General features: G+C 38.8%; 1 protein-coding gene and 1 long non-coding RNA gene across 4 annotated transcripts in view; one reads left to right on the top strand and one right to left on the bottom strand.

Annotated features, from left to right (window-relative positions):
* Positions 1-9542, bottom strand: part of LOC111164403 (uncharacterized) — a 110388-nt gene extending 100846 nt beyond the window's left edge. For both annotated transcript variants that reach the window (XR_016388307.1, XM_089898726.1), the window contains exon 1: positions 8739-9542. The gene's annotated coding sequence lies outside the window, so the exon portion shown is untranslated. The remainder of the gene's footprint in view (positions 1-8738) is intronic.
* LOC111164365 (uncharacterized) overlaps positions 1-17376 on the top strand; it is a 61096-nt gene that overhangs the window by 12476 nt on the left and 31244 nt on the right. The window contains exon 5 of one of the 2 annotated variants that reach the window (XR_002641990.3): positions 1532-1703. This is a non-coding gene — a long non-coding RNA (uncharacterized LOC111164365). Of the gene's footprint in view, positions 1-1531; positions 15823-17376 lie in introns of those variants that run through there. The other variant, XR_016388308.1, reaches the window with a different exon arrangement.

The raw sequence follows: 17376 nt of genomic DNA, 5'->3' as shown, positions 1-17376 counted from the left end.
AGCCCATTCAGGCTTGAGAAGACTGAGAGAGGAAGAGGCGCCAGGGCTGGTTCCCAGAGTGGATGGCATCTGAACTCCATGTATACAGGCGCACCTCGTTTAGTTGCACTCCTCTTTATTGCACTTCGCAGATACTTTGTTTTTTTCCCAAATTGAAGGTTTGTGGCTACCCTGCATGGAGCAAGCCTATCAGCACCATTTACTTACTTCATATCTGTGTCACTTTTAGTAATTATCACAATATTTTAAGCGTTTTCATTATTATAATATTTGTTATGGCGCTCTGTGATCAGTTATCTTTGATGTTACTATTGCAAAAAAACTACGACTCACTGAAGGTTCAGATGACGGTTAGCATTTTTAGTAATAAAGTACTTTTTTAATTAAAATATGTACTTTTTAAAAGGCAATGCCATTATGCACTTAATAGACTGCAATATAGTGTAAACATACATTTTATATGCACCGGGGAACTAAAAAACCGTGTGACTTATTTTATTATGGTGGTCTGGAACTGAACTCATGATATCTTTGAGGTATGTCTGTACATACATTAGGGACTTAGCTAGACGGAGAGAGGGCATTGGAGGCAGAAGGAAAAACAGAAGCAAGCATCTAGGCGTGGAGAAGAGCATAGGATGTGGGGGAATTGCGAGTGGTTCCATATCCCTGAAATGCAGGGTCCACTAAGGACTGGTGAGAGGAAGGAGGTGAGCCAGAACGTGAAGACCTTGAATGTTATGCTATGTAGTATAGACCATGTCTGAAGGGTAATAGCGAGAGATTGAAAACTTTTGAATATATCAGTTACAAAATCAGATTTTCACTTTACTTCACTCTGACTGCTCTATGGAAACTGAATTGTGAGAAAAAAGACTAGAAGGAAGGACCCATTTAGGAGGGTAGTGCAGTAGCCTTGAAGGGATAAGGTGATACAGTGATTGGCCAGCAGCAGTGAAAATGGAGAGATGTGGATGTACGTGTTAAGGTGGGGAGAGAGGCTACATGTAAGGAGGTGGTGGGGACATGAAAATAAGTGCATTCCATGCAGTAGAGCCAGCTGGGCTGAAGAAGGGGACATGGCTTAGCCTAGCTTCAGGAGTGACTAGAAAGCTTACTGCTTTTGTTGTTACCTCAGCTTGAAACTTTCCCTCGAGATCTTTGTTACCATGTGACAAAATCCAACAAAACTTCCCTTTCTGTCTGAATCTGCTGACAAGGCAAAACACAGACACCTCAGCTTCCAGTTCTTTGTCTCATGGTTAACTAGCTGAGATTAAAACTCTGCGCTCAGAGCTAGCTAAACCAGAATAAAAGAAAAACAAATAACCAACATTTCCTATTTATATGGCTAACGGACTGTCGGGGCTGGCACTATAACCACAGTGTAAACCACATCTTTGGCAACCTGTTTATTCCTTTCTATAGAAGCTGAGACAGCTGAAGATCTTCAGATGGGGTGACGACCTCCCTGTCGCAATAGTCTCAATAATATTAGTCTCCCAACTTGTCTGGCTTTTGTCTTTGACAGTTTGGTGCCCTGACTCAGGACTGGACCTTGCCTTCAGATTCTCATCTGTTCCAGCCAGGTAATAAGGCCACTGGGAGCTTTTTGTGCTTCATTCATGACTGGCAACCCAGGGATCTGAAGATGGGTCCTGATCCTGGTCCTATGCTCCAGATTCTTATCTGTTGCTAGCATGGTAAGGATTTGATTTTGATCCTTTTTGAGTATTTAGTTGATTCTTGTGCTAGATTTTTAATTTTTTTTTTTTGTTTTAGTCTGACAATTTGGTAATCCTTGTAAGTGCATTAAATGGTTTATGGATATCTTGTTTCTGGTATGTGAAAGATGACAGAGAATGGAGTTTGTTACCCTTTTCTGCTTATCTATTTTCCCTATTTTGGACTCAAATCAATTAAGAATTGTACCCACTGGGAAGCAAGAGCTCTTTTTATAATAAAAAGTGAGTTTTGTTATTTCTGGGTTTATGCCTGAACTACAGGCTAAACTTTTAGAATCAAAGCTATAAGTTATCTATGTCTATGTCTGTATGTTTATATGTCTGTGGGTATGTAATATTTCCCTATCTCCAGATGGTATTACTAAAATAGATTATAAAAGTTTTAAAAGAGCTCTATTTTGATTGACTTAGAGCTAAATAAGTCCTTATACAAATGAAATGTTCCTAAAATTCCCAGATATTGAAAAATTAAACTTCTGACACTTTTTATGTACTAAAACTATATTCTCATAAGCACTAACTCAAAAGTTATAAGAGGGCTTCCCTGGTGGTGCAGTGGTTGAGAGTCCGCCTGACGATGCAGGGGACACGAGTTCGTGCCCCGGTCCAGGAAGATCCCACATGCTGCGGAGCGGCTGGGCCCGTGAGCCATGGCCGCTGAGCCTGTGCATCCGGAGCCTGTGCTGCGCAACGGGAGAGGCCACAACAGTGAGAGGCCCGCGTACCGCAAAAAAAAAAAAAAAAAAAAAAAAAAAAGTTATAAGAATTGAAGTCCACATAATTTGGGTAAATTTTGACAAATGGGTCTAATTTAATATTTTTGGTTTCATAAAACAGCTATATCTTCTGAGTTCAACATACATTTTTATTCTACATGGGCATGCTCTTCCTCAACTTACAAAGATTTGCTGACTTAATAAGCTATCATTTCAGTTACTATATTTTTAAGATTATAAAAAATGTAAGTTTGTATTTTGTCAAATTAAATCATTATTCTGACAAATTTTATTTCAAAAGTAATTATGTTTTACAGTATGTCAGCTTGGAAATAGTTTCCAAAATCTTCTGGTAACTTAAAATCTTCGACTGATGTTAAAATTGAGTTAATTAATAAATATTCATTAAATACCTAGATCATATCTAAGTAAGATATTTAGAACACTGAAACATTAATTACTAAATGTACTTTCATTTTACATAACATTTTGCCTCATTTTTATATAACACAGAAAGGCTATATATTTGGGTCTGTTAATACACATGTTCATTTTTGCCACATTGAGAAATTGTAATAAAAGGAATGTTTATGGCTATAAAAAGTTATGAGATGTATATTTGTAAGCTCTGCTGGTCTGCAAGAAACTATTGGCATGTGAAAGATAGTTTACCGTTATCTACTGACTGATTCCCTCCTTGACCAAACTTTAGTCATGCTCCTGGAGCCTTCTTCTAGTCTAGGCCATAGCCTTGGCCTGCTGAGCTCAGTTCATTGGAAATCCCCCCACCTCTGATACCTGATCATCCTTGATATCTGATCAAGTCCCTTAACCCCTGCCCTGGATATGTAAGTCCTAGGCCTGTTTTTAGGAAGAATCTTATTAAGCAAGCTTAGCAAGAATCCCCCTACCCTTGACATCTAATCAAGTTCCTCTTAGTGAGTTTTCATCCACTGACCCCCCTCACTCTGCTACTTGGCTATAAATCTCCAGCTGTCTTTGCTGAATTGGGAGTTGAGCTCAGTTCTATACTGAAGTCTCTCTCTCCTATTGCAGTAGTTCAAATAAGATTTGTCTTGCCATTTTAACACATGCCTAGTGAATAACTTTTCTTTTACACCACCTCCTGGTTTTCTCTATGCAATAGAAGTTACTGCAGTTAAAAATTATAATCAATATGTGAATGAGACTCTAATAGGAGTGATAGTGTCAGAGAGGAAAAAATTTGCATGCAAAGTGTGCAGGATGTATTTTGTTAAGGAAGAAGAGAGTAGTTTTGTTCTAAATTAAAATGACTGGTTGTTCCAGAATGAGAAAGAGAAAAGTGTATGACAAAACCTGTCTGGATAGAGAAGGCTGCAGATGGTTCAGGAAAAGGGAATCTTATTTCTTGTAGTCACAGTTGGCTAAGGTTTAATGAGTTTATTTACAAGATTCTTAGTAAACGCATTAGTATCAAATATATTGTTTAAAACTCTAATTTGATTTTCTCTATTAAGATGACAATTTTTTTCTTGTACTATTGGTCTTCTCTTAATAAGTGCTTGTAAAAGATTTTTTCTTTACCTTCTGAGTAATCTGCCTAGAAAACAACTTTTCCGGGTCTTACCAGAATAACTCCCTATGTGTTGTGATGATTTTATAATATCCTTGATTACTTAAGAGAACAAAGTCTTTTCACTCGAAAGAACTGAAGTGCTCTACATCTACTTTTGAAATTTTTTTGTCATTTTGGTTAAATAGAATTCTTTCTCAGTAATCCATGTTCTTATTTAATCAAATACTTAAACTTTTGGATTACTTTTTATATTTTACCTTACAAAAATCAAATCCTAGATGGTATCTTTTGCATTGTCAAGGAAAAAAATGTAAGTATGGACTTGAGTAAGAAAAGACATCATTAAGCAAGACTGTTGCAATAGGGAGATGCTTAAAGCCTAAGCCACAAATTTTCAGGCAAAGGTTAGGCAAGCAAAGCTTTTATAGGTAGAGACACTGGGACAGGGGCTTACAGAAAGTAGAAGGGGATGCAATGTGAAAAACTGGTATGTGGGAATGGCTTTGAAACTTACGAAGTGCTGCAAATATTGTACTAATAGAAAAGCTGGGGCAGGAAAGGTGGTTTGTGGTTAGGCTCGGGGGGTTGGGATTCTGGGTCTGACATGGAGCAAACAACTTAAAGCATAGGAAATTCACATAGAGTTGAGGGCCTAGTGGTCCTCAGCTATGCAGCCGAAAGTTGTGTTAAGCACAGAGCTTGTTCAGCCTTGTCAGTCCCTCTTCTTGTTCAAGGCAGGCTCAGAAAGAGACTTTCTCTGAACAATACAGGGGTAGGGGATATCTCAAACAAGGAATGGCTAAGTGAAATAGTCCTCAGGGTCAGCTTTTTCTCAGCGATGTCCCTAGAGAACTAGTTGAACCATCTGTTTTGTGTGCTGGCAAAGGTCAGTTGTTTCAATATTCCTCGGATCAGATATCTTAAAAGTGGGATGGCTAAAGTGAAAAAGAGAAATGTTAATATGAAGAGTGAATTAAAGTAAGGAGATGGAAGTTAAACTCTAAGGGTAGCTAGTCCAGTGAATTTCAAGAGGTCAGTAGATGGAAACATTTGATTATGCAGCACTGCTTTTAGAGTTTTATTATGCTCCTAATTATCTTGCCCAGAGTCTGGGTTACCTCTCTTATGAGGATGTGCATGATCTTAACATTTCACCAGACTTCTATAGTGACCCAGACAGCAGCTTGTCAAGGGAGAAATCGGGCCATGCATGGTCTGCAGTAGTAATGAGTCCTCCTAAGCTTATAACGAGTCCTCAGGCTTCAGCTTGCAGATCCTAGGGACAAGGACCAGCTACAAGACAGCCTGAGAGTCCCAATAAGGATCTGGCAGTCAGGTTTTAGCTCTCAGTGACTCCAAGTCAAGGAGGAGGGAGAAAAATTGAAAAGCTTAGTGCGGAGGCTAAGGTTAGTTTGCAGCCAGATATTGAAGGAAAGTGGAAGAATTGAAAATTTGGTAAGGGTTGACAATCTGTGCCAAGTAACAGATCCAAATCCACTTTACAAGTAGGCATCACAACTGGTTTATCCACAATGGGAGAGCAAGCCAATTAAGTCTCTACCAGAAAAGACAGAGTCTGCATATCCATGAGTTACCTGCAATTTACAAAGTGATGCAAAATAGCTCAAAGACAGTGAATAGCATCAGAATGTGATAACTCAGAATGTGCATAGTGTCCCATTGAAATACAGAACTTCTCTCTACTGTCCCTCTTTCCCTTCTGATGGAAGACAATCTCTAAGGCAAGATTATTCTTCATCACAAAATAAAGCCATTCTCATTAGATGTGGCCTGGCTATTTACATAGGTGCGGCAAGAATGACAATTTACCACATGACTCTTATATTTGCTTTGCTGAAAGTTTTCATAAAGAATCTCACATTGGACTCTTCTAAGCCTCTTGAGGATAGGAAGCCAAGCCACGAATTCACCATCATTTTTTACCTGCAGTGCCTAGTGATTTGGTGGGAATTCCTCTCTTCCTTGAGGCCCCCAAAATACCTTAAGATTCCTGGGCCTGCCAAGAGGAAGTGACCTTCCTTGCTCACCTATGAGGCTGACAACCCTATAAAGCCAGTAACCAGGACAGTTTTCCCAAGAGGGACTTAGTAAGCATTGGCCCCGTAAAGTCAACCTTAGTTCCTCAAAAGTGTCTGATCATAACTGATTAAATGAACATCATTCTCAAATATGACATTATAGGTAAAGCCTAGTTGCATAAACAACATAATTTCCAATCATGTCCTATTAACAAGGTGGTCAGATTCTTGTTGAATGTATGCAAATAAACATATGGGCATGAAAATAAGAATACTTAAGAATTTCCAAATTTTGGAAAGAGCACATTTATAAGAGCACAGTCTACTAAATAGTTATGAGTGATAGACAGCTTAAGAGAAAAGAGAAAGGGGCTCCTTATTACCAGAGAACAGAACATTAAAGCAGCAGCACTATTCCAAACAAAGTCCATATTCATCCAGTTCATTCAGTTCATTCAATCCAATTCTTGTTTCACTTTATCCCGGGCTAGTCATCTCATCAATTCCACCAATTCTTGACTAGACATCTGGAACTTCTGACTCAGTCCACTAGAATGATGTGATAGCTGTTTAAGCAATGCCATCAGTAGCCTTTACCCAAGAATACCAGGTATAGTTCTTTTCCACCAGGCTCTAAGATAGTCCTTTGCTAAAGATGGAACACTCTGCCCTATAGCTGATTCCAAGTGATTTCATGGAATCATCAGGAGTAAAAAAAAGAAAAACCACAGACACAAAACTGTCTGTAGATGACTAAAGACTAAAAATGGCTATTGTTAACATATTTTTGATAATTTTCAAAAGGGAAAGGTCTGATGAGAATTCATTATAAAAATAATACAATTGATAAGGAAATTTAATTGTTTATATGAGACCTAAAAATCAACTCAAAAAGTTTTAGGCAGAATATACATAAACATAATGATTAATCCTATTTTCAAAGAAGAGTGGATATTGCATCCTGTTTATGAAAATGTATGAACATAATTTCTACAGGGAAAGAATATCAGATATAAGAATCCTGAGACATAGTATGCCATGAATATGTCAAGCATATAATTAGAATAAAGCAATAATATATCTAGATTATCAAGCAAAGATACTCACTAAACCTGTATAAACTTAGGAAGAACATATCCAATTAGGATAAAAATGTAATTTTGCAAGGCTGATAACTCAGAAGACATAGATGTAATTATTAAGCCAACAACATCAAACTAGTTTCATTTGCCAAAGATTTACTTATATCAGTTAGCTTGAATTTTTAAAACATTTTGATAGGTTTCTATAAAAATACTTTTAAACATTAAACATATAAAAATTTTAATTTCCTTAATTTCTGAAAATTTCAGGAATATTTAAAATTATACAAGCTCTTATTTATCTCTTAGCCAATCAAATCTTAGCAACCAAAAGGTATTCTTTTAAAGAATTTTATAGTTTAATGGGGTAATACTATTTGGAGGTAGAAAAATATTACATGTGCATAATTCATACACATATACATACATACATATACATACATACACACAAATAGAGAACTTATAGCTTTAATTTTTAATTTTAAAATTTTAGCCATGGTTCAGACATAAACACAAAAACACAAAACTCACTGGTTCATATAAAAGAGCTGACTCTCGTTCTTACCTCACTTACATTTTCACAAAAATTATATTCCTGGTAGATGGGGCAACCTGAAATAATTTGCTCAATATGAGAGCTAAAGCATCTTCACCAGTATTTGCAAAGGGGACTCTTAAGATGTCCTTTGCCCTGATATGTGACGCTATGGGTTCTCTGGACTAAATTTCCAGAAAGGGATGGAGAAGAAACCAAGGGGCCATCTGGTGTTTTCAAAGTCCAACTGAGTGGAGAAAACAGTCAGCCTGTTTCCAGTTAGCTTTTCCCGCCTCAGGCTGTTGCCCTTGATGTCTCTGAGCTCCTCCAGAGCCCCGACAGTGGTGGGAGACGTCAATCTCAAGTGACAACAGGGGGTTGAGGGGCCTGAATGAGAAAGGAAAGTTCTGGCGGAGGAGGAGTAGAGCTGCTAAAGGAGGAGGAACAAAGGATTCAAGGCAGCTACAGTGATGGTGAGCGACAGGTCTTAAAAGCACTAAGAAGGAAAATGGCCTTTGAAGAAAGAAATAGCCTCTGAAAAGTTTTTGTGGGAGAGGCATAATAATTGTCTCTTTGTACCAAACAATGAAAGCAATCCATTGTTTGGATGAGATCTTGGAGTCACCGTATTCAAGGGCCCCACTCAGAATGAGCCAATATGGGAAGATTCTAAGTCCGGCAAAGAGGTCATTGATATTCTAAGGTTCTTTTTTTTTCAGTAAAATCTTGACATTTTTGAAGAAATTGGGTGGAATTAGTACCATAATGATGGAGTAAAAATTCTACAATGAAGAGATCTGTGGGACAATGTTTAGACTGACAATCTCCCATGATTAATAAAAGGAACACCTTTTGGCGCTAAGGCCGTGGGACTTTAACCCAAGGTGTGATATCCTGGTAGAGTCAGGGGCTTAACCCATAGTCAAAAAAGCCAGAAGGAGAAGACAGATAAATAGAAGAAAAAAGACAAAAATAAACGAAAACCAAAGCCAAAAACATTTGTCTGTTTATCGTGCTACAACAGACAAATGTTTGGAATGCTGCATTAGGAGTTATGACTCACCACTGTAGATCCTGGTTTCCTCAGCCAGGAAAGGACACAGCATCTGATAAGATGGAATTAGCACTTGGGTGAAGAAAGCAGTATATGAGGGGTGGTCAACACTCCATCAAAGTCATGGCATCATTACTGTCAAAGAAAAAAAATGCAATCTGTATGTTAATATGAAAGATCTCTTTAAGGGGGATATTGCAATAGGAGGAGAGGAGTACTATAACAGGAAGACGCTCAAAGACTAAGCCATAAATGTCTCAGGGAAGGGATGGGAGGCCAAAACTGTTAAATGCAGAGACTACTGGGACAGGTGGCTGTGAAAAGTAGAGGGAAGGATGTTGAAAGCTGCTGGTGGGAGGGTGTTTTTGGAACTTGCCAATCTTTGTCAAATATTGTGCTAACAGGAAAGTCAAGGCGGGAAATGTTGGTTTGTGGTTAGACACATGGGGTGGGGTCTGCACCTGAGCTAGAGCAAACAAGTTGAAGTGCAGGGAATTCACATAGCCTTGAGGGTTCAAGGTTCTAAAGTTGCTTCAAGGTCAAAGTTTGATTAGCCTTGTCAGCAATGAAAATTGGCTTTGAGATGTCCAAAGGGGACCCTGGAAAATCACAAAGATTTGTCCTTTCACCTTGTAAGAAGAGACATGTTAGAAATAATAGGGTCATTTGATATGTTGCTAATGATGAGTTGCATGGGAAATATTGTCAAACCTGAGGAAATGCTTAGACTTCCCTAGGTTAAATTTGTACTGGTAAAATATTATTAACATAAATATTTAAACAATTGTATTCCATATGGGAAGGTTCTAGAGAATTGTCAATGTTTTTGTTGTCCATGATGTGTTTCTATTTATCAGAGTCCTGATGTTGCTTATTAGACAAAAGCAGTATAATTATACAGTATATAAAAAGCTATCAGTCATTAGTGCAGTTATTTTTTAAAACATTAACTTGGTTGCGACTTTACTGTTTTAATTTGAGTCTTGTGTATTCCAGGCCAGTAGTTTTCTACTGGGGATCCACATCACTTCTCTATGGACATTTAGTAATCTGCTAGTGTTTAGAACCTACTCCAGACTTACTGAATCTATTTACTTGATATATTCTTAAATGGACATCTATTGTCTCAGGATTTTTCTATGTTATATCTGAAAATGTTTTCTCTGTAAAGACTGTCTTCATCCATTTTCATAGATTAGATGTAATATTCATGTTTTTTTTAAAATAGGCTTAAATCTTTTTACTTAAAGATATTTTGTCTATATTTTTTTGGACTGGCTTTATTTTGTTTTTCACTCCATGTAAATAAGCAGATAGACTTGTCATTTGCATTATCCTTATAATGAATTCTGTTCGGATCATTCCCTTATGAAAAATGTCAGTAATAAGTAAACAATAGCCATTTTTGGTCTTTTGTCATCCACAGATAGTTTTGTTTGTGTGTGTGTGTTTTTAAACTCCTGATGCTTCCATGAAATCACTTGGAATCAGCTATAGGGCAGTGTTCCATCTTTAGAAAAGAAGGACTATCTTAGAGCCTGGTGGAAAAGGACTATGCCTGGTACTCCTGGGTACAGGCTACTGATGGCATTGCTTAAACAGCTATCACATCATACTAGTGGACTGCGTCAGGAGTTCCAGACGTCTAGTCAAGAATTGGATGCATTCATGAGACTACGAACCTAAGATCGAATGGAACAAAAATTAATTACATAGGACTGAATGAACTGGATGAATATGAACTTTGTTTGGAATTGTGCTAATGCTTTAATGTTCTATTTTTGGGTAACAGGGAACCCCTTTTCCTTTTAAGCCAGCTATCACTCCTAACTATTTAGTAGACTGTGCTCTTACAAACAGAAGTGAAACATTTATCTTTTCTACCCTGACTCACCCCTTCCAAAATTTGGAAACTCTTATTGGGTATTCTTATTTTCACGCCAATATGGTTATTTGCATACATTCAACAAGAATCTGACCACCTTGTTAATAGGACATAATTAGAAATTATGTTGTTTATGCAACTAGGCTTTACCTATAATGTCATATTTGAGAATGATATTCATTTAATCAGTTATGATCAGACACTTTTGAGGAACTAAGGTTGACTTTACGGGGCCAATGCTTACTAAGTCCCTCTTGGGAAAACTGTCCTGGTTACTGGCTTTATAGGGTTGTCAGCCTCATAGGTGAGCAAGGAAGGTCACTTCCTCTTGGGAGGCCCAGGAATCTTAAGGTATTTTGGGGGCCTCAAGGAAGAGAGGAATTCCCACCAAATCACTAGGCACTGCAGGTAAAAAATGATGGTGAATTCGTGGCTTGGCTTCCTATCCTCAAGAGGCTTAGAAGAGTCCAATGTGAGATTCTTTATGAAAACTTTCAGCAAAGCAAATATAAGAGTCATGTGGTAAATTGTCATTCTTGCCGCACCTATGTAAATAGCCAGGCCACATCTAATGAGAATGGCTTTATTTTGTGATGAAGAATAATCTTGCCTTAGAGATTGTCTTCCATCAGAAGGGAAAGAGGGACAGTAGAGAGAAGTTCTGTATTTCAATGGGACACTATGCACATTCTGAGTTATCACATTCTGATGCTATTCACTGTCTTTGAGCTATTTTGCATCACTTTGTAAATTGCAGGTAACTCATGGATATGCAGACTCTGTCTTTTCTGGTAGAGACTTAATTGGCTTGCTCTCCCATTGTGGATAAACCAGTTGTGATGCCTACTTGTAAAGTGGATTTGGATCTGTTACTTGGCACAGATTGTCAACCCTTACCAAATTTTCAATTCTTCCACTTTCCTTCAATATCTGGCTGCAAACTAACCTTAGCCTCCGCACTAAGCTTTTCAATTTTTCTCCCTCCTCCTTGACTTGGAGTCACTGAGAGCTAAAACCTGACTGCCAGATCCTTATTGGGACTCTCAGGCTGTCTTGTAGCTGGTCCTTGTCCCTAGGATCTGAAGAGTCACTGCAAGCTGAAGCCTGAGGACCCGTTATAAGCTCAGGAGGACTCATTACTACTGCAGACCATGCATGGCCCGATTTCTCCCTTGACAAGCTGCTGTCTGGGTCACTATTGAAGTCTGGTGAAACACTCAGGTCATCGATGTCTTTATTGGAGAAGGAGTCAGTGCTATGGACAACATCACCAATCTTCAAAAAACTCAGTGAGTGGGCTTCCCTGGTGGCGCAGTGGTTGAGAGTCCGCCTGCCGATGCAGGGGACACGGGTTCGTGCCCCGGTCCGGGAAGATCCCACATGCCGCAGAGCGGCTGGGCCCGTGAGCCGTTGCCGCTGAGCCTGCGCATCCGTAGCCTGTGCTCCGCAACGGGAGAGGCCACAACAGTGAGAGGCCCGCGTACCGCAAAAAAAAAAAAAAAAAAAAAAGCGGTCCAAGCCTTCTTGTAGTGGTGTCAGGGTGTCACTCAGAGCATTGAGGTTCTCTTTAGAGAGCCTTTAGAGAGCCTGAAGTTTGACTCTCTCAGAGGGGAGCCCTGCACCTCAAAGTCATGTAGGAATGACAGAAGAAGCCATCCAGAAAGTTGTGTGTGTGTATGTGTACACACACACAAAATGTTTGTGATTTAAACGTTTATACTCTTCCAAATGAAGACACACACTGGACCTCACACAATAACTGTCTGCCTTTTTTCATTTAACAAACATTTTACCCAAGACCTGACACAAGCCAATGGATTGGATGTAGATGGAAGGGAGAGAGGAATCAAGGATAAAGGCTAAGTTTCTGATCTGAGCAACTTGATGGTGCCATTCACTGAGATGCACAAATTCAGGATCTGAGCATGGTTTGCTTAGGTTGCTTTTGGTCAGAGATGGAAGTGAAAGAGTTGTTGTGTACATGAAAATTTTGAGAGCCCTATAATACATTCAAACAGAGGCTGTATGGAGTCCTGGTGCCATTCCAGAACAAAATACGTAAAATTTTATCGAGTGATAGTCTGGTTTTGGTATTTTCAATAAGGTCTTAGATGACTGCAGTTCAGCCACAGGGTCGAGAACCTGGAGCAGATTATGGTGCTGCCCATGCAATCTGGAATATGGTTGGTCTTAACGCAAAGAAGATCCATTCCATTTTGGACACGTGAAAAGGAGGAAATGACATAGCACTGAACTGAGATTCAGGAATCCTGAATTCTAGCCTCAGCTCTCTAACTTTGCAGAAGGGCCTTCCCCGTTTTAGCCTTAATATCCTCACCTGTGAAGTGAAGCGATTGGGCTAGATGAGCAATCTCTTAGTCACTACTCCCTAGATGACTAGGGACCCGCAGTCTTTGGCAATATGTTCTGAATTGTACAAAGTACGGCACAGTGGTTAAAAACATGGCCTTGAATCCCAGCACTGCCATTCTCCAACTCTGTGACCCTGGATAAGTTACTTGGCCTCTCTGATGATTGATTTCCTTAGCTGGAAAAACTGGATCACAACACCTACCCCCAAGTCATTATAAAGATTAAACAGATTAATATCTGTAAAGTACTTAGCATGATGACTCTCACCTGAAATCTGGTCAATAAACATAAATATTATTCTTGATGTCCTTTTGATTTACCTTGTAAACCCAGAGTTCCAGAGAAATCAAGAGAAGAGCACATAGAAATACATTTAGTTGATTTTACGTGTTTGCCTAATTTCTTTATAGGCTCACGTGGACATATCCCCCCACCACCGGGCCATGCTTGAACTGAAAGATGAGATTACAAAACCCTTCACAATCATTCATTCTCTACTCTCAGAATCTGTAATACTGTACTTGAATAGTGGAATTATTCCTGAGAGTTTCTCTGAAACATTTTCAGTACAGAATCTTTACTTTTAAAAGGGGGATCCCTTTTCTCCACACCCTCTCCAGCATTTATTGTTTCTAGATATTTTGATGATGGCCATTCTGACTGTTGTGAGGTGATACCTCATTCTGGTTTTGATCTGCATTTCTCTAATGATTAGTGATGTTGAGCTGGAGAGGGTGTGGAGAAAAGGGAACCCTCCTGCGCTGTTGGTGGGACTGTAAATTGATACAACCACTATGGAGAACAGTATCGAGGTTCCTTAAAAAACTAAAAGTAGAACCATCATATGCCCAGCAATCCCACTACTGGGCATATACCCTGAGAAAACCATAATTCAAAAAGGGTCATGTACCAGAATGTTCATTGCAGTACTGTTTACAATAGCCAGGACATGGAAGCAACCTAAATGTCCATCAGCAGATGAATGGATAAAGAAGATGTGGCACATATATACAATGGAATATTATTCAGCCATAAAGAGGAACGAAATTGAGTTATTTGTAATGAGCTGGATGGACTTAGAGTCTGTCATACAGAGTGAAGTAAGTCAGAAAGAGAAAGACAAATACCACATGCTAACACATATATATGGAATGTAAAAAAACGGTACTGATGAATCTAGTGGCAGGGCAGGAATAAAGATGCAGGCATAGAGAACGGACTTGAGGACACTGTGGGGGAAGAGGAAGCTGGGACGAAGTGAGAGAGCAGCACTGACATATAGACACTACCAAATGTAAAATGCATGGCTAGTGGGAAGCTGCTGCCTAGCACAGGGAGATCAGCTCGATGTTTTCTGACTACCTAGAGGGGTGGGATAGGGAGGGTGGGAGGGAGGATTAAAAGGGAGGGGATATGGGGATATATGTATACATATAGCTGATTCGCTTTGTTATACAGCAGAAACTAACACACCATTGTAAAGCAATTATACTCCAATAAAAATGAAAAAAGCAAAATAAAATAAAATAAAAACTGGAAAAAAAAAATAAAAGGGGGAAATCAGTCTCCCTTAAGAATACATTACTTTATTTGGAAAATACAACAGCAGTAATTGTTTTATTCACTTGTAACAATTTCACCATCCCAAAACTTACCCAGAAATGCATCTTTCTCTCTGGAAATCCCACTGCCAGGGAGCTTGTTTACACATTTTGCAAGGCAGAGAACAGAAGGGAGTGGATATTTATTATGTTAAGCCCTGTGCTGTGCTTTTTGATTAAATTTTAAACAGCCAGGCAGCATTTTGAATGCATTAGGCTCTTTTACCCCTTTAAAAATCTATCTTAGGTATGTGCAGTAATTATTTACGTCTTAAGCTGGGTGCTGGATGCACAGATATTTCGTCTGTTATTTCGAGCTTTTTCACGTCTAAAATAGTTTTATGACGCCTTTTGTTTTGGTGGTGGTGTCTGCAGAATGAATTTATTTTTGCAAATATTTATTTTTTTATTTATGTTGGGAGATCAATGTTAAATTGTGTTGCAGTTTTTACTAAATTTTCCCATTATTCTTTCCCCCCTCCAAATCAATTCCCCAATCGCTAGAAGAAGAGAAAGAGTTTTGTTAAAAAATAATTTTCTAATAATTTAATATTTCTTATTAATATACTCTAAGAAACATAAAATATATTTTTATATTTCATATATACAAATATAGAATATATAAATATTCTTTAAAGTCTTAATAAATTTTAGAACAATAACCCATGTGAAGCTTCCTGATTTTATGACAGAAGGAAGAAGTAGAAGGAACACCTTGGCTTTTTTTCTCTAAGGATGTTTTGCTCTCTTGTATTTTTGCTCCCTTGCAAATGGATAGTTTGCTTCCCGTTTCACTTCCAGTTTCCAGACCTAATTCCTTACTGCCCTCTCCGACCTTTGAGAATTGACCTCAGTGGGATAGTCTAGTGTTCAGTGCTGTGGACTGGAGGATTGTAATCAATCTATAGGTGGTGAGAACTGAAAGGCATCTTAGAGATCAGCTATAGGGTGGTTCTCAAACTTGACTGAGCATCAGCATTACCCAGAGAGCTTGTTAAATATACACTATAGGGCCCATGCTCAGTATTTCTGATTCAGTTGGTCTAGGGAGATTTGATAATTTGCATTTCTAACCAGCTCCCAGGTGAGGGACGTGGTGTTGCTGGACCACACTTTGAGAAACACTAATCAGTGATTTAAGATATCACTGTTCATCTACTGCCTCACTTACTATTTTTTTAATTTGTAGAAATGCTTATAGAGCACTTTCTTTTTTTTTTTAAAGATTTATTATTTATCTATTTATTTATTTTATTATTTATTTTTGGTTCCGTCGGGTCTTAGTTGCGGCATGCGGGATCTTTCGTTGCAGTATGTGGGCTTCTCTGTAATTGTGGTGTGAGGGTTTTTCTCTTTTCTAGTTGTGGTGCACAGGCTCCAGGGCATGTGAGCTCTGTAGTTGTGGCACACTGGTTTAGTTGCCCTGTGGCATGGAATCTTAATTCCCTGATCAGGGATCAAACCTGCGTCCCCTGCATTGTAAGGTGGATTCTTTACCACTGGACCACCAGGGAAATCCCGAGCGCTTTCAATGTATCAGACAATTAAGTCATTTAATTACCATAGCACTGCTATAATTTGATAGTTTTCTTATTCCCATTTTACAGATGAGGAAACTGAGAAAGAAAGATAAAGTAATTTTCTCAAGTTCACAAGGCCAGTAAGTGGCAGAGTCTGGGCTCCAACTCAGCAGTCAGGCTCCAGATTTGGGCTTTTCACCCAGATGCCTTTCTGGCTAAGCTTTAACAGAATAAACAGGGTGCAGTACAGGAATACAGGGGGGAACAATTCATTTAAACAAGAAAGATGTAGAAAAGAATTTGAGAATGTTGGAAGTATTTTCACTGGGTCATAAAGGAAGAGTAGAATTTCAGCAAGCCAAAATGGCAGGAAGACTGTTCCAGAGTCAGGAAGAATCATGCAATGTGAGACGATAAAGGAAAGTGCATGAAGTGTTCTGGGAATGAGGAGTCTGGCTTGATTGGACCATAGTTTGACTAGAGGTGCTGAGTAACAAATAAGACTAGAGAACATTGAGGGACCAGATTAAAAAGGGCCTTGAATGGATAGTGAAGATTTTAGATTTATTTTTTCCTGTCTTAAAGATGGAAAAAGGTGAGTCCTTGAAGTGTTTTAAGTATGAATGCAGCAAATTTCACTTTCATTTGGTGTCAGTGTGGAGAATGGATGGAGGAGGATGATATTAATTAGAAGGCTGTCCAAGGATCCAGTTGAGGGATGATGGTAGCCTGGACTCAGGTAACAAGAGAGAGAATGGAGCTGAGAGGGGCTGGATTTGAGAAGTATTAAAAAGGTTTGAAATGAAAGAATTTCAAATATTGATTAAATAGTAATAGATTATTTGGAAAGAAGGGAAGAAAGTGAGGCTAAAGCAGACAAACCTTTATTGGACAGTTACCTGGGTTCCAGCCACTGTAACAAGCACCAGAAACACAAGAATAAATAAAACACAGGTCTATGCCTGCTCAGGAGAAAAATTCTGCAGCAACACCAGTAACTCCTCCTTCAGTTAAAAACACACTGGGATGTTGCATGACCCAGAGTGCAATTCTCCATGCTGAAGCTTGGTTGGGCTAAATAGCTTTGGATTCAGGAGGACCATTTCCCATCAGGAAGAATGGAATTAACTAGCCACAATCAACACGTCCTGCAGAAGACAAATGCCTCACCAGTAACAGCGCTTTCAGCTGGTAAACAGATCTGACACTTAGGCATCTATTGCTCCTTGTGCACTAATAAGTCTAAGTTGAGGCCCAGAAATCATTAG

Source organism: Delphinapterus leucas, chromosome 17 (assembly GCF_059928025.1).
Source record: "Delphinapterus leucas isolate spDelLeu-1000000601 "Yukka" chromosome 17, BTC_Dleu_Yukka2, whole genome shotgun sequence".
Lineage (NCBI taxonomy): Eukaryota > Metazoa > Chordata > Mammalia > Artiodactyla > Monodontidae > Delphinapterus > Delphinapterus leucas.
The sequence above is the reverse complement of the archived record's forward strand: the minus strand, read 5'-3'. Positions and strand labels throughout refer to the sequence as shown.